Raw genomic sequence first — 24,096 nt, 5'->3', positions numbered from 1 at the left:
CCTTTCAACCTCTGTACATACAGGCATACCCCGCATTAACGTACGCAATGGGACCGGAGCATGTATGTAAAGCGAAAATGTACTTAAAGTGAAACACTCCCTTTTTTCCACTTATCGATGCATGTACTGTACTGCAATCGTCATATACATGCATAACTGATGTAAATAACGCATTTGTAACAGGCTCTATAGTCTCCCCGTTGGCAGAAAGCTTCGGTAGAGGTAGGGAGCCGGTTTTGCTGTTCAGGATGTGCTGACAGGCGCATGCGGGAGCTGCCGTTTGCCTATTGGGCGATATGTACTTACTCGCGAGTGTACTTAAAGTGAGTGTCCTTAAAGCGGGGTATGCCTGTATTTCCTTATTCGTGTCCTAATGATATGTTTTTATATCCCTTCTCCTCTCTTGCAGTATTCATTTGCGTCTTTTTATTTCATTATTTTAGTATATAACCAGTTTTTTTATATTTTATATATCTTTTATATTTTTATACATGTTAGTATTTTTATTAAAATAGATTTGTGTTAAGCCATTATGTTCATATCTGTTGCTAGGTAAGCAATTGTATTAGGCTTTTTGGAGGTGATATTATGTGTGAGTATCACCTTTAATGCATTAGAGCCAATTTAGATAATGAAAGAGGATATTGCTTATATATACCCAGAATATACCTGTTGGAAACAGATTCCTTTAGAAGCATCTCTTGCGAAAAGCGTAGAATCTGGTTCCCGACTTAGTTCCCGATTGCAGCAGAAAGACCAGCACCACGGCAATAGTGTGTCTCCGCTCACCTCCACCCACAGACGAGTCGTCACCGGTAGTGACGTAGGAGTTCAGGACGGCTGATTCACTCCGGTCATTCAAAACGCTGGAGATCCTGCTCTGCATCCTTTCGTACCATGTCCGGTATTATATTTTGAAATGTGAGTGCACATATAATTGCTTTTCTGATACTAGTAATAGATATTTTTGATATACTATACCATTGTGAGCTTTTTCTTTTCACCTCGGCGGGGCACACATCCCTGATTGAGCTGGCCACGGTGGGAGTGTTACCATACATTCTGAAGCAGTTCTGCTCCTAATAGAGAGAGAAGTGTCTCTATACTGCCCTGTTATGTCCTCCTAAATGTGAGTGTAAAATCGTGAAACTCACCTTACATTTTTATCAGAGATCAGACGTTACTATATTATGTTGTATTATCCTTTTAATCCACATGCGGTACTAAGCGGATGACATCCTGAAATACACAGATTGAAGAAAGACAATTTAATAGATTACACACTCCACCCAGTATCACTCCAGTTGGAGAGAGAAGTGTCGCCAACATGCCTACTTGCATCTGATACTCTGTGAGTATTTAGCATCTATCTTTATTTAGCTTGACTATTGGGTCATACATTGTTGCACTATATTCTCTTTATTTTTATTTTTATATACGATGTGGACCATTTGCGCTCCCCTCATCTGGAAGAATTAAAAGATTCAACTAATATGTAAATGAGGTGGTCCAATAACAGTGCATATCAACAAAAATGCATTCAAGTTAACGCGGGGACTTAATATTACGGTAGTTAGGTCATACCTAAACTTGGAGTTACTCACATACAGACTATGAAATTAGTTTTTTACAGGGTGTGGATGAGTGTAACACCACAGTTAGGCATGAGTTAACCAGCATAGAATTATTTCCAGTGTCATCTTCCTCTTCTCTCCCGTCTCAACCTTAGAATTTTAGCTATTTCTGGGTCTGGATCGGAGTAGCATATCGAATATCAAATTTTAAGCAGATGTAGCCGGGACCCCGTTTCTTCCCCAATGTTGTGTGGGGTGGGATACTGCTGCGGCCAAGTTTATTCGAGCATTTGCCCGTTCTTGGCCGCAGCAGTAGCCTGGCGCGCGCCCGAGGGTGACGGGCGCGCGCCGAAGCAGCGGAAGAGCGCCCTCCGATCGGGGCGCTCTCCCTACCGCTGCCGGGTCCGCCGGGTCCCCCGGAACCCCCTGCCGCCGTCCCGCGATCGCGGGACACCAGGGCTCCCTCAGGGAGCCCTGGACGCGCGTGCAGGGGGCGCAGGCTCCCGAAGACGCGTGACCGCGCGTCTATGACGCGCGGCACGCCGAGGGGCGGCCACTAGCAAGCCGGGAAATCTCCCGGCTTGCGGTACCGGCCACACTTTAATAAAATGTGTCGGTAGTGTATGTCGCACCCAGGGAACGCTCCAATAATGGAGGTTCTGCGTTTATTGAGCCGCCATGTATAAGTTGGCGCCGGCGCAGACCTAATTCGACAAGAGGTTGCGCATGCGCAGAGCAGGTCACAAAGCCCGCGAAGGAGGAGAGCTCGGGGAGGAGGGGAGTTAGGGGATTACGGGTCCCAGCAGCCCGCGCGGTCCCCCGTGACACGGCCGAACCAATCATGGTACGAGATGAGGGAGGAAAAGGAAGTGATGGGGTGCACGAGGAGTCAGAGCTAGCTGGCGGAGGAAGGAGAAGGAGCTCTGGTGTAGGGAGGCAGGCCGCCCCTACCTAGGCCGCAGGCCCCAGACCCAGTTTGGCCCTGAGCCATAGTAGAGTGCAGCGGAGCTAGGGACTGGCCATAGATAGGTTCCAGATCCCCTTCTATGAATAAAATCGCTATCAGGACAGTTCTATATAAGCGGGAGGCCTGGGACCAGGCCCCGCCACTAAGCCGCAGCGTGTCTGGGTGGGATCGCCCCGGACACTCACGGGTGACGTCATCTACGCCCATGCCGATCCTTTGTGAAGATAGTTGCAGAACCGGGTACAGGAGTGCCTGGAAGGTAAACTCCAAGTGCACCAACGGTACCATTTTCACTCTGGGACACGGTGGCTGCGCAGTTACACACTTATACATCCACTGACTCACTTGGGGTGGGGAAACGTATTCCGCACGGGAACTGGACACGGGGTGGGATCACCCGGTGAAGGGAGAGGGAGATTGAGCGTTCAGTGGACGCTGGAAGTAGTGTCTCCTTTAAGGAGGGACACCTATTAATTAAGCTGTTGGTTGTTGCAAGTAAACGTATATTGGTTAAGGTATATCGCTGTGTGTGTGTTCATGTATATAAGTTCCTGCGAAGACCAGCTTCCTCTAGGGCGGAAGCTGTCGCAGGTGGAGGTGCTGCACCAAGTCATAAGTATTGTGAGCACCCCAGGCTCTCCGTGGCAGAGGCTTAGGCCCTGTGAGCCTACAGGTTATACAGCATATGATAGTAGAGAATATGGAATTACCCAGTATACCGAGGCTGCTAACAGGTAGTGCACACACTTTATGGCAACTTGATTGAAGAGAGACCCAGCAATGATTAATGAAACAATAAGCCTCCGGTATTGAAAACAGGGAGTTGGGTAATAGTAAGCCGGATAGAGGTACAGGGGGACACCTCCCTAAGGGGCGCCCCCAAGTAAATCACAGCCCGGCACTAACCGCCTCAATAATCTCCCTGAAATACCGCGTGGAGGTTAGGAGTACTCACGAAAAAGCCGTCCCTGTTGGTGCAGGGAATTCTGCAGCGGCTTCCTCCTCTGGTGTAGCTGGCGTCAGCGTGCTCCGCCGGAAATGATGACACAGGAAGAAGGGGGTAAGATGGTCCGTGGTTCACAGCAACTTCAGCAGCCAACGCATGGATGTCTAAAAAAACTTTATTGATCGCTAGCAGCAAACATCAGGCAACCACTCTAACATGTTTCGTCCAGGCTATGGACTTTTTCCAATGATAGCATATGATAGTAGCCTGTGTCCAATAGGAAGCAGGGCTACATTTGGAGGCGCTGCTGAGAGCTTAGACCTGGGGTGCCCCCCTTAACCAAAAAATACTGCCATGGCCCTTCCCTCGCGTCAGGAAATACGCGACTGGGCACGACAAATGCGCACACCCAGCCGCCGCACAGTGGCTGTGACCCGAGTACCCATGGCCCTACCCTTAGAGACATTGCAAACGGCCCTATGACAACTACCGGGTTTTGCCAAAGCCCGGCTGGTAGACGTACTCATAGATCATGATGCTAAGTGGAGCATCTTGCTGGTAGACTGTCGGCGAGATCTAGTAGTCCTCGAGCCCGCCGCCCCTCAATATCTGCTGCTGCCAAACTCTCCGTCCGGCAGCAGACCCTTGGTCTATCCCCTTCGGGACCCTCCTGTGGTGGAACTAGGTGACAATGACCCTACACTCCCCTTTGCTCATTACCCCGCGAGCTAGGTGGGTAGCTGCCCATCAGACTGTAGCTATCCCGGGTCTAGCGCATCCGAAGAAGCGGGAGTGCGTAGTGATATGCTGCAGAAACTCAATGACAAGATAGACCAGTTAACCACTCCCTCAAGCTTACCGCCATTAGTAGAAGCACTTAACCTAGCCACGCATTCTCAAAGCTACCGGAAATTAAAGGCCTTCTCGGGGACTCTACCTGTGCCCATGGGAGAGGATGGGATAGATCCTTGGAAGGAACATACTAGAAGAGTAATGGAAGAATGGTCTTGTACCGATGTAGTGAAATGCAAACGGCTCATGGAGTGCTCTAGACCCCCTGCATCCACTTTGATCAGCATCCACCGAGAGCAGTATCCTGACCTGACCGCTCGTATGATGATCGAGTTTCTCGTCGAAGCCTATAGCGCGACCGAGGATGATGGAGCCTTGTGGGCTAAGTACTATGCCATTAACCAAAAGGACGGAGAAGAGTTGTCTGCCTATATCCACTGCGTGCAAATCTCCCTAGGACCCCTGCTGCATCATAAATACTTGACCGCCTCCCAGATGGACGAATACCTCAAACAATATCTACGGGGGTCCAGTCCTACTCACCCTATTGCAAATATGATTTGCGATAACCTCACTCGAGGACCTCCCCCCTCGTTTATCAAACTGTTACAGCAAGTCAAAGAGCACGAAACGCATCTCCTGCTGCACTCTCCACAGAAGTCTAAAGCAGCCAATGGCACTAAACCCAAAGGGAGTGCTGAGAAGATGGAGGAACCGCCGGTCGAAATACGCCGGTCGAACCTCGCCTCCGTATGACCGCCGTACCACACCCCGAGATATGTCCTGCTATAAATGCGGGAAAAAGGGGCATATCTCCTACGATTTTTGGATGGGAGAGTCATGCCACCGGAGTCCGTCGCCCAAGAAATTCACGCCCCAGGCCATGATATGCGGTGTATACGCGACCAGCCCCGAAGCCCCTGTTTCCACCCAAAGTGGCAATGACCCCGAGGAGGAGAGTAACCGCCTGGGGCCAGTAGCCCTGATCCGGGTACTAGTAGATGGTATCTACTCCTCCGCCCTGCTGGACACGGGATCTCAAGTAACCATCATATATCGCGGGTTCTATGATCGACACCTCCAGAAGCATCCTCTGAAGTCGGCAGGGCATATCAAAGTAAGAGGGCTGAGCAATGACGACTACCCCATTGATGGCATAGTGACCGTGGATCTGGAGATACAACAGCTCAACACGGGGAAGTCTCATCCCATGTAGGTGGATGCCTTGGTGTGTCCCGAACCCAAAGAGACACCTAAGTATCCAATCATCCTAGGTACGAGTGCGGACATTGTGCAAGCCATCATCCGGGCCTATCTACATGAAACTAACAAACTGCTCATGTCCAGTCTACAGCTACAACTTTTCCAAGTGGAGACAAATTCCCCTCCGGCCCCCTCGGAGGACCACGGACTGCTGTTCTGCGGTCGGGCAGGGCTGACTCGGCTCTTACCAGGAGAAACACAGAGGGTCCCCGCCTGGTGTGCATATGCTGAACGAGTAGGCGAGGAGCGGCTCTTTTCTCTAGAAAGCACACCCGAAGAAGATGTCCACCGAGGATATCGGCTAGTACCGGAATTTCGAGATTGGCCGACCGCCATTCCCCGGCGAATTTATGTGATCATACAAAATATTTCGCCATTCCCCATGGCCATCGACGTGGGACAGGGGATAGGGAGGATTTACCCTGTCAGCTCGGTGGATGAGGCCGTACAAGTAAAAGCTGCCCGAGTGGAAGATCCCGGATCGCCGTTAGACTTCGACTTTGGCTCGTTCGGGCTGTCGGATACTTGGAAGGAGAGGTTGCGAGTACAGCTGGAAGAGAGACGACCAGTATTCTCTACCGGGGAGATGGATATGGGGTGTAGCCGACAAGCCCAACACACCATTTGGATGACTGATACCAAGCCCTTCAGGGAACGTTCCCGTCGGCTTGCCCCAAGGGACATAGAAGATGTACGAGTGGCCCTCCATGAGATGGAAGAAGCTGGAATCGTTACAGAATCCCGAAGCCCTTACGCCTCGCCCATAATGGTAGTGTGAAAGAAGAATGGGATGGTGAGGTTATGTGTAGACTACAGGACCCCAAACAATCGAACCGTACCAGACCAGTATCTTGGACGCTCTACATGGAAGCAAATGGTTCAGTGTACTGGACCTCCGGTCCGGGTACTACCAGGTGCCTATGAGTCATGAAGACCAAGAGAAAACGGCGTTCATTTGCCCATTGGGGTTCTACCAATTCACCCGTATGCCCCAAGGCATATGTGGTGCCCCCGCTACCTTCCAGCGGCTAATGGAGAAAACTTTAGGGGACCTGAACCCCCGCGAATGCCTCGTGTATTTGGATGACATCATAGTCTTCGGGAAGACCCTGGAGGAACACGAGGCTCGACTCCTGAATGTACTTGACCGATTAGCTCAAGAAGGACTCAAGCTCTCCTTAGATAAATGCCGGTTCTGCCGGATGTCGGTAACTTACATGGGACATATAGTGTCCACTGAGGGAATCGCCACAGACCCAGCCAAAATAGAAGCCGTCGTCATTAGCCCCGACCTGACAACGTGGGGGAGTTGCGATCGTTCCTGGGGTTCTGCGGATATTATCGCAGGTTCGTGGAGGGGTATTCCCGACGGGCCAAAGCCCTCAACGCCCTCCTCAAAATATATCCGGAAGACACCGGCCGGAAGGCTACATCTACCCGACAACCCTTCGGGGACAAATGGATGACAGAGTGTGAACAAGCCTTCAAGGACCTAAAACAGAGTTTAACCGTTGGCCTATGCAAACCCCGAACAACCATATATATTACATGTGGATGCTAGCCTGAGTGGACTAGGGGCGGTGTTACATCAAAAATACCCAGAGGGACTACGGCCAGTAGCTTATATCAGCCGCAGCCTTACCATCAGTGAACAAAACTACCCCGTACACAAACTGGAGTTCTTGGCCCTCAAGTGGGCCATTGTCGACAAGCTTCGCGATTACTTGTAGGGTGTGTCGTTCGAGGTGCGGACCGACAGCAATCCACTTACCTACATTATGACCTCTCCCAAACTTGACGCGGCCGGCCATCGCTGGTTGGCTGCCCTGTTCAATTACAATTTCACCTTGATATATAAGCCTGGCCCCTTGAACATTGAAGCTGATGCCCTGTCTAGGCGACCAGGGCCGGCCACTACCCCCGATGAAGACCAATGGGAAGAAATTCCGGGACCCGGAATAAGAGCGCTATGTTGTACTGCTGCCATAGTCAATGATCAAGTGGCATTTTCCGAATTAAGGGTGGCTGACTCTCTAGGGTGCACATCCAATGCTATCCCAGAGGCTTATCGGGACCCCAGTGGCATGCACGTTACTCCCGACAAGATTATAGCCTGGAAAGATATGGTATGCTACCAAGAGCAAGACCCGGTCGCGGGGGCCATCCGCTATGCTATCCGGCAAAATCACCCGGCCCTCCTCAGACAGGCTCCGGAGGATGTAGGAGGTATACTAATGCGGGAAGCTGACAAGTTCGAACTACGAGACAATCAGTACAGAGTGGTAGAGTATCATAACCACCCGAATAGGAGACAACTAGTACTGCCCAAAAGACTACAGTACTTGGTACTGAGGGCTCTACACGATGAACATGGTCATTTGGGGGTTGACAAGACTTTCGGCCTAGTGAGAGATCGATTTTTCTGGCCCAAAATGAGAGAAGCAGTAGAGCATCACTGTCGATGGTGTGTGCGGTGTATTCAGCGCAAGACATTGCCCACCCGGGCCGCCCCAATGGGCCACTTAAAAAGCACCGGGCCTATGGACTTACTGCTGCGGCACAGTTTATTCGAGCATTTGCCCGTTCTGTGCCGCAGCAGTAGCCTGGCGCGCGCCCGAGTGTGACGGGCGCGCGCCGAAGCAGCGGAAGAGCGCCCTCCGATCGGGGCGCTCTCCCTCCCGCTGCCGGGTCCGCCGGGTCCCCCGGAACCCCCTGCCGCTGTCCCGCGATCGCGGGACACCAGGGCTCCCTCGGGGAGCCCCTGGACGCGCGTGCAGGGGGCGCACGCTCCCGAAGACGCGTGACCGCGCGTCTATGACGCGCGGCACGCCGAGGGGCGGCCACTAGCAAGCCGGGAAATCTCCCGGCTTGCGGATCTGGCCGCAGTGCAATTAAATGTGTCGCCAGTGTAGTGTGTATGGAAAATTATAAAAAATTATGCAAAGGTACTCAACCTATCAGGAAGATCTCAAATGGGCCCTCAACAGAGCGCATCTCCCGGCGGAGCTACGGCTAAAAGGCGCGGGGAGCCTTCACCCCAGGGGGTGGGTCCGGAAAAGTAGTCACTGGACCCACTGAGCCCGTGTTTTGTACCAAGTCAGGATAATTTAGAGACTGTAACTCCCTCAGGGGAAGAACTCGAAATTCAAGACCAAGATAGTCACTCTCCCCAGGGAGTGACAGAGCAACAGTTAAGGTGAAGCCAAAGGAATGGGCAACCTCCCATGAGGATGGCCTATGATCAGTTTGGGGCACCCCACTATAAGGCTTAGCAGTGGGCTCGCAGCCGCGTGAAATCAGTGATTGTGATGTTAGCGAAATGTACAATCTGATTTAAAAGAGAGAAATGTCGTTGTTATGCAATTTTTCATTATATAAACGTTGTACCAGTTTGAAGTTATTGTCCAAGCTGGGTCGTTGGAATCCACAGGGGGGAGGATGTAGCCGGGACCCCGTTTCTTCCCTAATGTTGTGTGGGGTGGGATATGTCGCCCAATAATGGAGGTTCCACGTTAAGGGAGCCGCCATGTTTAGGGTGGCGCCGGCGCAGACCTAGTCCGGCAAGAGGTTGCGCATGCGCAGAGCAGGTCACAAAGTCCATGAAGGAGGAGAGCTCGGGGAGGAGAGGAGTTAGGGGACTACGGGTCCCAGCAGCCCCAGCGGTCCCCCGTGACACAGCCGAACCAATCATGGTACGAGATGAGGGAGGAAAAGGAAGTGAGCACGAGGAGTCAGAGCTAGCTGGCAGAGGAAGGAGAAGGAGCTCCGGTGTAGGGAGGCCCCTAACTAGGTCGCAGGCCCCAGACCTAGTTAGGCCCTGAGCCACAGTAGAGTGCAGCGGAGCTAGGGACTGGCCATAGTTAGGTTCCGGATCCCCTTCTATGAATACAATCACTATCAGGACAGTTCTATATAAGCGGGAGGCCTGGGACCAGGCCCCGCCACTAAGCCGCAGTGTGTCTGGGTGGGATCGCCCCGGACACTCACGGGTGACGTCATCTACGCCCACGCCGATCCTTTGTGAAGATAGTTGCAGAACCGGGTACAGGAGTGCCCGGCAGGTAAACTCCAAGTGCACCAACGGTACCATTTTCACTCCAGGACACGGTGGCTGCGCAGTCACATACTTATACATCCACTGACTCACTTGGGGTGGGGAAACGTATTCCGCACGGGAACTGGACACAGGTTGGGCTCACCCGGTGAAGGGAGATGGAGAGTGAGCGTTCAGCGGACGCTGGTAGTAGTGTCTCCTCTAGGGAGGGACACCTGTTAATTAAGCTGTTGGTTGTTGTAAGTAAACGTATATTGGTTAAGGTATATCGCTGTGTGTGTGTTCATGTATATAAGTTCCTGCGATGACCCACTTCCCCTAGGGCGGAAGCTGTCGCAGGTGGAGGCACTGCACCAAGTCATAAGTATTGTGAGCACCCCAGGCTCTCCGTGGCAGAGGCTTAGGCCCTGTGAGCCTACAGGTTATACAGCATTTGGTAGTGGCCTGTGTCCGATAGGAAGCAGGGCTACACAGATAATGCAACATTATTTTACAATATAATGATGCAAAGTCTATGCTAATAGTGGTTATATTTGCATATAGCTAGCTTTTCAAGGAAAATACAGATGTAGCACAGTTTACTGTCTTCGGTGCCGCTGCCATGCACGGTCACGACATCAAAGGATTAACATTGCCGGGGTCCCATTTAAAAGCATGAACCCCCCTACACAGCTCCATCACGGCAGACACTGTATTCATCGCCACAGACTTTTGATTGTTTTGCCATGATGCCGAGGACAGTTTGTCTTGCTACATCTGTAAGGTTCTTTCCTGATTTAGGTAAAGTGACATTAATGAGCCCTGACTTAACTGAGCCCTAATATAAAACACTTCATATTAATAGTATACCATATAGTATGATTAAAACTGTTTTAAAGCAAACAATGCAGACAATTTGTAACATAACCTACTATAATATATTAAGGAACACAGTTTGCTATTTACAGTAACATGAATTAGGCAAACCCTTAATGTAAACTTTGCAAAATATCAAGTTCTACTTAACAAGATATCTACCCCCAAGATTTTACAATTTAGTATTGGCATTGATTGGCCACTTTAATCACTATTTATGAATCTTTAAGGAGTATGCTTATGTTGCCATAAAGCCTCAGGTTATATGTATATTCCTGTCGAGAGTCTGTTTATGTGTTTTTCATTAAAATAATTGATTTAGAGATGCAATTTCATTGCTCTTATGTGTGAAGTGTTAATTTTATGAAACAATTCCGATAGACATGGATAAACCCCTTGACCATCTATTTTTGCCAAAATAAATCCTACAGTATGTAGTTAAGAAATATGGAATAAGAATATTGGAATAAGAGCAGAGAAAATGTCTAATGTTCCAGCATAAGTATGATAAACTAGTAAACTACACATCAATTCATAGGGGCCCATTTTAATGATGTCTTAGGAGGAGACTGCCATGTTGCACAGGCTTTTATTCTTATCATGGAGGCAGCAAAATTATTATTATTATTATTATTATTATTATTATTATTATTATTATTATTATTATTAACATGCACTTACATAAATAATTAGTAAGAATTGTAATTTTAATATTCAAACTTTTTTTGTGTATTCATTAAGATGTCTCTTTTCATCTTCAATTGAAAATTCACACATTAAAAAAGACAAATATAGTAACAATACCATGGCAAGGGTTGTCCCTAGCCAATGATGCCATCTCATCAAAACAGCAGATGCACTGTATTTGTCTCTACTATAAATGGGAAATGCGGTTTGTATTTGAACGTCCTTATATAAATTCTACATATCTTCATTGATATATACATTATATATATATATTTATATATATATATATATATATATATATAGATATATATAGATATATAATCAAAAAATAAATAGATGATACCGTTCTGTGGCTAACGAAATGCTTTTATTCGTGCGAGCTTTCGAGATACACTGATCTCTTCTTTCGGCGATGTTACAATTTGGAAGAATTATAATATATATAATATATATATATATAGGAAATACATTTACAGCGCCTATAAAGAGGAAGGTAACACTAGTGAGAGAGTAATAAATGACCATGCAGCTGTCAACATGATCAACTACTTCCCACGATTCACTGCAAAACAAACAAAAGATAACAGCGCAGCCTCCATAGCGTAACTCGGTATTACCATTTTATAAGATACAAAACATAAAAACAGGCCACTCACAAAAATGGACAGAACTTGCACATAGAGCTGTATATACAGCAGGACTCGTCTGGGTAATAGCAAATACTTATCCGGTACACCTCCGATGAAGAGCTGGATCTTCGTGGGTATAGAGGATGGGTTGTAGTTTCCTGGCGATCTTGCGTAGGACTCCTAGGTGTGGGTTATATGTGACACCAAAGGAACCCTGTCGCTTGTCTCCTTCTGTTTGTATTCAAGGAGATCACTTCTTGGTATTCTGGTGGCTTTGTGAATTTGCTGGTCTACAATTCTGTGGTTATATCCACGGTTTATAAAGTCTGATCTCAAGGCTTTAATCCGCTGGTCTCTGTCTGCTGTGTCGGAGCATATCCTTTGACACCTCTAGCCATAAAACACATCCACACCGGGGGAAGGACAAGCACAGATAACATTCCAAGAGACACTGTTTTTAAGTTATCCTTGCTTCATTCATTGTAACATCGCCGGAAGAAGAGATCAGTGTATCTCGAAAGCTCGCACAAATAAAAGCATTTCGTTAGCCACAGAACGGTATCATCTATTTATTTTTTGATTATTATATATATATATAGTAATATTATTTTTTCCGTCTTGATCGTGTTCCTCATTCTGTGTACAGTACAGTAGTTCATTGAGAGAGGAGAGGTTTTGTGTACATCATTAATGCTGTTTATATACTGTACATTTGACTGTACAAACAAATTAGATTGGACACAACACCCCACCTCCCCCCAAGCCACCCTTTTTTCCTGAAACGACAAGAAAACAAAAAATGAGTGCAGTTATGTGCGTACTGTATTATGGCATTGTGTGATTTGTAGTACTACTGTACATGGCTGGTGCTGCTTTCTCTGGAAAGAAAAAAATTGAGCAGTTAGTAGGCAGTTACTGTAGTACTGTCAAACTAATCTATACTGGAACTACTGTATACTCTGACTACTGTAAAATACTATGTACTGTAACACAATAGTACAGTACAGTGCATACAGCAAGGCTACACTAGTAAAGTACAGTGCATAAGGCTACATTATATTTGATATATTTTACCTTCAAAGATGACAATGCATCCTGGTCCACGCCTAGAGATGGCACCCCACACATGCAGCTTCACGGGGTGTTTTGGCGACGACTTCAAAGATATGAGGCCTTTTTTGTGGATTGCAAAGCTTGCAAATCTCTCCAGCGACACAGTAGACTCATCAGTGAAGATGCAATCCTGGAAAGTTTCCCCACTGTCGATCCATGCCTAGGCCTGGACCACTTTTTTGATTTTGTTTGCGTCCCTTATCATGGGGTACGCTCTGTAATGACAAGGAATAAATAATTTTAGCGGTACAGTACAGTTTCCTAAACAACACTTTTACCTCCTGTACTGTCCAGTTCTAACTTCACACGTCGATATTTCCATCCATTGCTGCGTCTCATCTTCTTTATGCTGGGCTCGGATACAGTGAGATTGTGATTTTCCTGCAGAGTGTATTTGACCCTTAATGCACTCTTCTCATTATTCTCCTCACTTATTTTGTCCACCATAAGAGTTGTCTCCCTACAATGTAAAGAAAAACATTCCGGTAAGTAAAAATATTAGAGACATTAGATCAACAGGATTCAATATATTGTTCTATTAATATGCAGCAATATAAAACTGTTGAAATAATATAAATATACAAAATATATATACTGTTGTAATATAAATATGAATATACAAAATATATATACTGTTGTAATATAAATATGAATATACAAAATATATATACTGTTGTAATATAAATATAAATATACAAAATATACTGTATACTGTATACTGTTATAATATAAATATAAATATACAAAATATATATACTGTTGTAATATAAATATAAATATACAAAATATACTGTATACTTTATACTGTTGTAATATAAATATAAATATAAAAAATATATATACAGTTGTAATATAAATATAAATATACAAAATATACTGTATACTGTATACTGTTGTAATATAAATATAAATATACAAAATATATATACTGTTGTACTATAAATATAAATATAAATATACAAAATATATAATGTTTTAATATAAATATAAATATACAAAATATATATACTGTTGTAATATAAATATGAATATACAAAATATATATACTGTTGTAATATAAATATAAATATAAATATACAAAATATATATACTGTTGTAATATAAATATACAAAATATATATACTGTTGTAATATAAATATGAATATACAAAATATATATACTATTGTAATATAAATATGAATATACAAAATATATATACTGTTGTAATATAAATATAAATATACAAAATATACTGTATACTGTATACTGTTATAATATAAATATAAATATACAAAATATATATACTGTTGTAATATAAATATAAATATACAAAATATACTGTATACTTTATACTGTTATAATATAAATATAAATATAAAAAATATATATACAGTTGTAATATAAATATAAATATACAAAATATACTGTATACTGTTGTAATATAAATATAAATATACAAAATATATATACTGTTGTACTATAAATATAAATATAAATATACAAAATATATATACTGTTTTAATATAAATATACAAAATATATATACTGTTGTAATATAAATATGAATATACAAAATATATATACTGTTGTAATATAAATATAAATATAAATATAAATATACAAAATATATATACTGTTGTAATATAAATATACAAAATATATATACTGTTGTAATATAAATATGAATATACATAATATATATACTGTTGTAATATAAATATGAATATACAAAATATATATACTGTTGTAATATAAATATAAATATACAAAATATATATACTGTTGTAATATAAATATAAATATACAAAATATATATACTGTTGTAATATAAATATGAATATACAAAATATATACTGTTGTAATATAAATATAAATATACAAAATATATATACTGTTGTAATGTAAATATAAATATGCAAAATATATATACTGTTGTAATATAAATCTACAGAAATAACAAAAATATTAGATACAGTACTGTAGATGTACAGTACATTTTTGGATCATATTTTTTTTAAAAGTGTTATAAATATACTTACGCGTTAGTTACCCTTGGTGCCCTTTTGCGTTCTCTGTTTTTTCCGTGTGCATGATAGCTCATGGTGGTTGCTGGCACAACGAGGCCAGAAGTAGCTAACCAGCTTTGGATAGCAGCAATTCGGTGTCCGCTCATGTACATCTCCTTAATTCGCATGCTGAGATCCTTGGAAAACTTTTTAACAACCATTGCTGTGAGTAGAAAGAAATACAAACACAAGAATGTATATTCGATGTTTAGTCGATATGTATTCAATGTGCAGTGAATCCACAAAATGGATGGTGTATTTATACGGTAACTACTCACATTAGAGTACGCCCACTTTCAACACCTGTACCTCGCTGCCATGCATAAAAGGTTACACACTTTGCATAGCCCACCACTCGATGATCTTTATCTGAACTTGCCCTTGTCCAGATACTGCATTATGCCACCTGCTTCCATGGAGTAACCCCGATTCTACGGACGCAGGAACCCACTCGCCTCTGCCGTGCCTGTCATGCAGATAAAGCGAAAGGCGGTTGCCGTTTCCACGCCAAGGCAAAAGCGACAGGCTAAGGCCAATAAAGAAAACCTTCTGCTGACACCGAAGGCTGATACACACCAATACCCTCCAATAAAATCGGGATCAATACGAAAAAAACATGGATCGCTACATATCTTTTTCCTTATTGCACGCTTCCACACATGAGGATCTGGCGAAAATTTGTAAAAGTCATAGTTTTTGATAAAATACTTATAAATTTGAACAACTGTTGCCATCTTATCATCTGTTGCATTAATCGCGGCCCATATCAAATACGCGTAACTTCTGTCGGGTTTTTGGAAAACGGGGTGCACTTGAACACTCATGGCGGGCGGCAGGTCTCTGGAGAATACTGTAACTGAAACTGGTCTTTGTCTTTCTTTAATATGAAAAGTCTAAATTGATACATTTCTGCAACCTCTTCCTTCAGTCTCAAGGCTAAGTTACAATAGCACACTGTGGTATCTTTTTTAAACGAAACACCTGCAAGTCGACACATTACTGAAGCGCATGTGCATTACGATTCATGAATGTCTGCCATCTGGCGGACACGCAAAGAATTGCAACCTATTTAATCCGTACCATTCTCAATAAACGCATCAACCGCGCATCAACCGCGCGTCAACCGCGCATGACCCGTGGCTGAGAACGCAAAATGAATGCGGCATGCTCCAGGTGAAGTGCGTCGCATTCCAGGAAAAAGCCAGTGAAAAAACGGCGATGTGTTAGACTCAGATGCGCCGCAGCAGTATATATATGTATATATATTTATATAGGCAGGGGTGTGGGGTGTTCCTCACAACAGTGGTGCAACCGCAGCAACGCAGTAGGAACGAGACAGCAGTTAGAGGTAATTTTCAAAAAGATTGTATTAGAGTAGGTGGCACAAATGCACCATGGTGGAGCCCTCAGACGGACACCTGATACTCTACTGGGACCCTTGCAGTCACTTTTGGTGATTGAGCTGAGACTCATGCATGCTTTTTTTCCTGTGATGTTTGTGAGTGCACAATTATATTTTAATCAGTCCCATATAAATTTTTGATACCTACTACACTATGAGTGCGCTTGTTGTTTGTTTGTTTTATATATATATATATATATATATATATATATATATATATATATATGTATATATATGTATATATATATATATATATATATATATATATATATATATATATATATATATATATATATATATATATATACAGGTGAAACAAGGCACTCTGTAAACAATGAAGAGCTGATGCTTATCCCATATGCGATATTGAAACAACAGGTATTACCAGATCTTCAGCCGGAAAGAAGAGACAGCACACAGCCAATTTGAAATAACAATGTATTTAGGTAACAAAAACCAACGCACTACATCCGATGTTTCAGTCAGCTACATGTGACTTTTCTCAGGGATGTGCCATTGGTTTTATGCTCCCTCACTTTAATTAGTAGGTCCTGATTTATACTTGTGATAATCAGTATATTGAGAGAATTATTCCTCCAGTCGGGAGGTAAATAAAACATACAGTCAGCGTAGAATCTGCAGTAATGAATTAACCTTGACATGGTTGCAGGCTTATATATATATATCAATCATCAAAAAATAAACAGACGATACCGTTCTGTGGCTAACGAAATGCTTTTATTTGTGCGAGCTTTCGAGATACACTGATCTCTACTTCCAGCGATGTTACAATGAATGAAGTAAGCAAAGGGTATACTTAAAAACAGTGTCTCTAGGAATGTTATCTGTGCTCGTCCCTCTCCCATGTGTGGATGTGATTTATGGCTAGAGGTGTTAAATGGTTCCTGAAAGTTGTGATGTAAGAGTGTGTGTGTTTATCTGTGTGAATATAAAAGAATGGAGAGCCCATAGTGTATACAGTGCTTTACAAAAGGTGTGTGTGGAGTGGGAGTTAATATAAATGATGTGGGTAGGTGTGGAAATGTGAGAGATTGTAGCATAACTAAAAGTGTGTGTAGATACTATGTGGTCCCTATTGGTGTATAGGGATAGAAAAACAAGGAGTATTTGTATGTGTAAGAGACAGCTGTGTGCATGCATATTGCACAGTATGTACAGATATGGCCTTTAACGCTCATGGGAAGAGAGTTCACTTGTGTCAGTAATGACTCATAAAATTTCAATCTCTGTTTAGGCCACCGCTAAGTGTACCGAACAGTTGCATAAATTTGTATTCATGCAACCGTCTCTCTTTCGGTGTTTTAAGATTACCTTTGAGTATGGCAACCCTCAGATCGTTCATCTTATGGCCAGAGTCAGAGAAATGTTCGCCAACAGGACTGTCTCTAGTACCGCGTGTGATGCTGTGGCGATGCAGGTTCATTCTCTTGTTTAGCACCTGCCCCGTCTCACCTATGTAGTAGCAGCCCCCTGGGCATTTCATGCACATGATGAGGTACACAACATTGCTGGAGGAATAGGTGAACCTTCCTCTGATTTTGTATTCACGATTCCTGTGTGGTATTTGTATTGTGTCCACTGTGTAGAGCATTGCGCAGGTTTTGCATCTTGCGTCCTGGCATGGTTTCGTTCCACATTCAGTTGTGCTGCTGAATACTTTACTCCTCACCATAATATTCTTGAGATTATGAGGTTGTCTGTATGATAATAAGGGTGCTCCACGGAAGACCTGTTGCAGTCTTGTATCTTCCTGGAGGATGGGTTGTAGTTCCCTGGCGATATTGCGTAGGGCTCCTAGGTGTGGGTTATATGTGACCACCAAAGGTAACACCTCTAGCCATAAATCACATCCACACACGGGGGAGGGACGAGCACAGATAACGTTCCTAGAGACACTGTTTTTAAGTATACCCTTTGCTTACTTCATTCACTGTAACATCGCCGGAAGAAGAGATCAGTGTATCTCGAAAGCTCGCACAAATAAAAGCATTTCGTAAGCCACAGAACGGTATCGTCTATTTATTTTTTGATTATTGAAGCTCGGCTAACACGGTACTGATACCTCTACATATATATATTATATATATATATATATATATATATATATATATATATATATATATATATATATATATATGTAGTATATATATATATATATATATATATACAGCAGCGGCAGCTTTTATTCGAGTAAAAGCCGCCGGCTGCATGCGTCTGGGAAGCGGGTAGCCGCGGCGCGTGGCGGCGCACTGTGACGTCACAGTAACATGCGCGCCCGGCTTCCCCATCTTCCCCGGCTTCCGCAGGCTTCCCCGACACCCTTGGAGATCAAATTAAGGTAAGCGGGGGTGCGGGGAAGCAGAGGGGCAGAGCAGGAGCCGGGTACGGGGTCGGGAAGGGAGGAAAATTGCGCGCGAAGTGGAGGGGGGGTGCGTGGGGGAAACGCGGCGGCGCGCGGTTGTTACTGGCGGCAGCTGGGGTAGATCCCGGCTTGCCGGCGGCATTCAGTGCAATAAAAGATGTCGCTACCGTATATATATATATATATATATATATATATATATATATATATATACTACTATTAAGGTTATGGTGGGTAAAAAAAGTGACAAAAACCCTCCACAGTAAAGCATAAAGCAACTGAACATACAGTAATATTTACAGTTGCTATATATATATATATATATATATATATATATATATAGCAGAAAATAGCCGTGTGATTCCAGTTGCGATAGTGCATTTATTCAGCACTATATATATATATATATATATATATATATATATATATATATATATATATATATATATATATACATATATATACATATATGTATACCTGTATATATATATACTTTAGTGTAATGGGTTTGGTTTTCGAGGTTGCACATGGATTGTAAGTTTATCTTCATTATGTCTCCACTATCTTACACAAATTAAACTGAATTAGAAATAGCCATGTTAGTTCAGTTGCGATGGAGCAGACTAAATGAGTGCTTCAGTATTAGGTGACACTTTTGTATTTGGACTAACTGTTAAGACAAGAGTTTTCTCTCTTCCTGAGGTCAAGCAATTTTAAACTGTAGGATTGTCTGAGTTTTTACTAATACTATTTCAAATGTAGCATTTTTGTATTCTTTTATTTCTGCTTTATTCCATATTAATGCGGTTTGTAAAATTATACAGTACTTGTATTGGTACATACTGTGTGCATGGTTGGCAAAATATTAAACGTGATAATTTAAACTATTAGAAATAAAAATATGAATGTGGACGGAATAAAAGGGTAATTATACAGTAGACTTATTGCGGAAAAGGCAAGTCTCAAACTAATCAATTATCATTCCTCATTTGAAGACATAAAGTAAGTCTATAATATTTCAAGGTTGAGATACATGTCAATAGCATTTGTGGTATTGTATTTATTTACTAAAAATAAGCAAACTCAAAACCAAGCATATTTTCCTTATATATTTGCCTCTGGACTGTTTTCTAGAATTACAGTGTATAATAAAATGTCTCCAAGTTCATTGTTTTTCTTTTGAGGATCTGATTAACATATTTTATCTTTACAGGGTAATAATATGTATATTTATTTTTGCTTATTGATAATCTGTGTTTTATATAATAGCTAAAGACATGGCTGGTCCAAACAATTTTTCTGCCCTCCTTTCACGTAAGCCCTAGTAGCTACAGGCAGTTACAGGCTACCATGTGGCATTTACCCCCTCCCCCTCATGATGCCTCCCTGAATGGCAGGAGAGGAGGTGACACTGGGTCTGTGGTGCAGCCAATCATGTTGCAGACCCTGTGCCCTCCCCTTTCTGCATTAGGGAGGATGCATTCCAAATTATAGAGTCAGTTGGTTCTTCCCAGCCGGGGGACTACAGAGGAGCTCAGCCCCTCCTGGGGCTGAGTGAACCAAGATCTGTGCGGAGCACAAGACCTCAATATTACCTGCTGGCCAGCACCATCCAGGGGTCTGGAACCCATTCTCCACTATGATGCAAACGCTGTGATACCACCTGCAGTGGCCGCACCAATAAAGATCCCTTTTATATATACTTCTGACTAAATCGCAGTCTATTGGGCAGAAGTATCGGAGAAAAGACTGTCATGGTGGGGACTGCCTCCAGTTCTGCTGGAGCCTACTGTGACTGGAAGCGCTGTCACCAATGAAGCCCTTCCTACAGTATTCCCCACAACATCACAGAAGCTAATCTCTCCTGGAACCTCACAGGTAACCAGCACCACACAGACCTGTAGCTAGGCAAGATCTCCCAGAGGGGGAGTCATAGCTGTATGACTTTACAGGATCAATACAAAGATTGACACATTTTCATACTGCCCACGGATAATAATGTTCAGAAAACAGTACCTTACTAAAAATATAAATACCTTTTCGCTGCCAGGGAATATATTGCACACTTTACATACTATGCATGAGATAAATTGATTATCAAATAATTTATTCCTAATAATCTACTAGTTGGGGGTCATCAAAATAAAAGAAATTATATAACTTTAAAGAAAATAAACAATAGACTAAGTGCTGTTAATAATATTGTTATGATGATTTCATTTGCATGTAAACTGAACAAATGAAATCAGGGGCATGTTTCCGTCTTGGTCAGATACAATATAAGTTCCCTTCTCCAATAATGGTTGCATTCATGTTTTTTCTGAGGCTGAAAGAAACATTTGCATCTGTCAATTTTCAGGCCATCGTCTGGCTGGATATACCTTTTTTAGGGTTAAAATCAGATCATTTAAAACAGTGGCTTTCAGTATGTATTATCAAAACAATGTGAACAGTGTGTTTTTCAGATTTTCAACAATCTTTAGTAAATTAATCATGTGGTTTAGTAGTTGTGTCAGGTAGCTCCTTTAATTGAGAAAAAGGTGACTAGCGCTGAATATGAGAACAACACAGGCCAAGCTGTTTGGTCTGGCAAAGGGCTTTGTGTACTTGTATGATATATCCAGAGCGACCTTTTAGATTCCATGTACATAGTAACAATTAAAAGTACACAATGACTTGACAATGTTCACTGTGACAGACTGCAGGTTGGCTGCTTCCCATAACAGCCTCCCAGGCAGAGAGAGACAAAGAGCCAAAGCCCATCTGTACAACACTCTGAATGCCTCATGTTCCAAAGAACGTTCTTTGTTTTTCCAAACGCCCCAGGAAGCTCTTCAACAAACAAAACTCAGAGGTGCAGAGGAGCCGAGTCATGGCATTAATATGATAATGAATGCTGGATTAAAATGACAGACGTTGCAAAGAAATAGAATCTTTTGATAGTAAATTGTTGGTTTGATTAAATAGGATTTGTTTGGCTTAATATTGATTGTGAATGAACATTTATCACAAGGGTACATGCTTTATAAATAGCATGCTTCAAATCTTCCACTGCTGTCCCACAAGGACAGATTAGGGATATCTTGTAAACTGAAACATAATAGTATTCCACCACTGCACCTGTAGCAAATTGATAGATTCTTTATTTTTTTTTAACCAAGGATATGATCTTGGTTCTTATTTCTATGATTTTCTTTTAAATGCCTCAGACAAGCAAGTCATCATTCAAGTTAAGCATGTTGCACCTCATTTCAATTTCAAAAGCTTCTAATTACAACAGTGCCTGACAGAGAATGCTGTGTGTGATCAATTGTTTTTCAATACCTAGAAAATAAAATATTAAATCATAATCTGTTCTAGACACAAATATGCACTTTGCAGGGATAATAAAGCAGAAGTTGCCAAGCATTCTGTAGTACTGTACGTACAGCATGCTTATCTAAGTCGATGTTACACCAAACCAGTTATTAATGGGCTAAACCCTTCAACAACAGAGTTATTTAAACTATAAAATAACATATTTCAAAATGTAGCAGATGCATTTAATGGTGAATTGTGGTAGGGAGCTATCTTTTTTCATATTTATACAACACACATATATTTTTAGGTACAATGCAATGAAGAATAAAATACACATTAATAAGTTATTAACCACTAATAAAAGTAGTAAAGCGATCCATTCAAATATAAAAGAGAATTTGCCATTTTAGTGTTTTATATGTTTATGGTAAAGCATTCTGGCTTTTGAGCTCTGTATCAATGAATTAGTCAATCAATCAAACATCCTATCAATTAATTAATAGCAGTCAGCGCTACAAGTCCATAAAACTGTAATAACAAATTAGTCCTATTTCACTGAATAATGTTACTGTTTATGCTGCATTGTGGCAGTCAGAGGCATATTAGTTATACAGTAGTTAGAGATGTGCAAACTTGCCCATTTCTCTTTGTATATGTTTCACTTGAACTTTCCAAACATATTTAAAACGTTTGCTAGAAGGTTTTAGCCCAAAACCTGTTAAGGAAAGAGAAAACTGTAAGTGCTAACTACAGGTAAACCCCGTTATAACGCGGTTCTCGGGGTCCACCCCGAGACCACCGCGTTAGTAACGGGGTCGCGGGAAAAAAAATGGCCGCCGCATCGGCGCATCATCACCCTCTCCCCCCCAGCAGCACCCTTCACCCCGCGGGACAGGAGATGGGAGCGTGGATGTCCCTCCGGTCCCCGCTTCCCCCTGTCACCACGTGACAACCCGCGGGGAAGGAGATGGGAGCGGGGATGTCCCTCCGGTCCCCGCTTCCCCCTGTCACCGTGTGACAGCCCGCGGGACAGGCAATGGCAGTGAAGGAGTTAATTAAATGTAGCCTGCACCCCTTCCCTACTGGAGTCCAATGTCACTGTCAACTGTTAGAAATGTTCCTCTTGCACCGGTGGGAGCAAGATGTTCTACTACCGAACTACCGCTTACCTTCGCCCCACCGCTGTCCCCACTGCCTGCGTGGGAGGAGGGGGGGGGGAGCGGGTGGTGGTGCTGGTCACGGTCTTTCCTCTGTTCTGACCTCCCCCTCCCCCACCTAGTCTGTGTAGAGTGAGAGAGTGTGTGTGTGTATGTACAGTATACAGTATATGGGAGAGAAACTGTGTGTGTGTGTGCGTGTCTATATATGGGTGTGTGTAAGTGTGTGTAAGTGTGTCTAAGTGTGTGTAAGTGTGTGTAAGTGTATGTAAGTGTATGTAAGTGTATGTAAGTGTATGTAAGTGTATGTAACCTTACCTAACCTCAGGACTCGTGGAATTATGCAGAGTGATGGTGTGTGATGCAGCAGATTGAACAGGAATGGGAAGGATTTGGGCTCTGCAGTGCTTTCCTTCCAGGAATTGGCTGTACCTTAGGCGCTCATTTTAAAAAAATGAAGCCAAGGGCTGCGAGTCAGACGCAGCCCCTGGGATATCAGCTCAGATTGTCGTCAGCTCATGGGTTCCTTGGTCAGCAGGTGATGGACAGCACAGACTAAAGTTTACTAAACGCTAACAGAGATGTCCCCAAGGCTGCTCAGTGGCCATCGCATTCCTCTCTATTCATGTGCAAACAAAGCTTTTGCTGGGGGAGGGGGAAGTTACCAGCACTGCATATATGGGAATGTGAAAGTGCAGTGTGTGCAGTGAGCAGTGTGTGCTGTGAGAGTGTGTGCAGTGTGCAGTATGCAGTGTGAGCAGTGAGCAGTGTGTGTGCAGTGTGTGCAGTGAGAGTTGTGCAGTGTGTGCAGTGTGTGCAGTGAGAGTTTGTGCAGTGTGTGCAGTGTGTGCAGTGTGTGCAGTGTGTGCAGTGTGTGCAGTGTGTGCAGTGTGTGCAGTGTGTGCAGTGTGTGCAATGTGCAAAAAAA

The sequence above is a fragment of the Ascaphus truei genome, chromosome 2, assembly GCF_040206685.1.
Source record: "Ascaphus truei isolate aAscTru1 chromosome 2, aAscTru1.hap1, whole genome shotgun sequence".
NCBI classification, from domain to species: Eukaryota; Metazoa; Chordata; class Amphibia; order Anura; family Ascaphidae; genus Ascaphus; species Ascaphus truei.
This window is presented reverse-complemented; position numbering follows the sequence as displayed.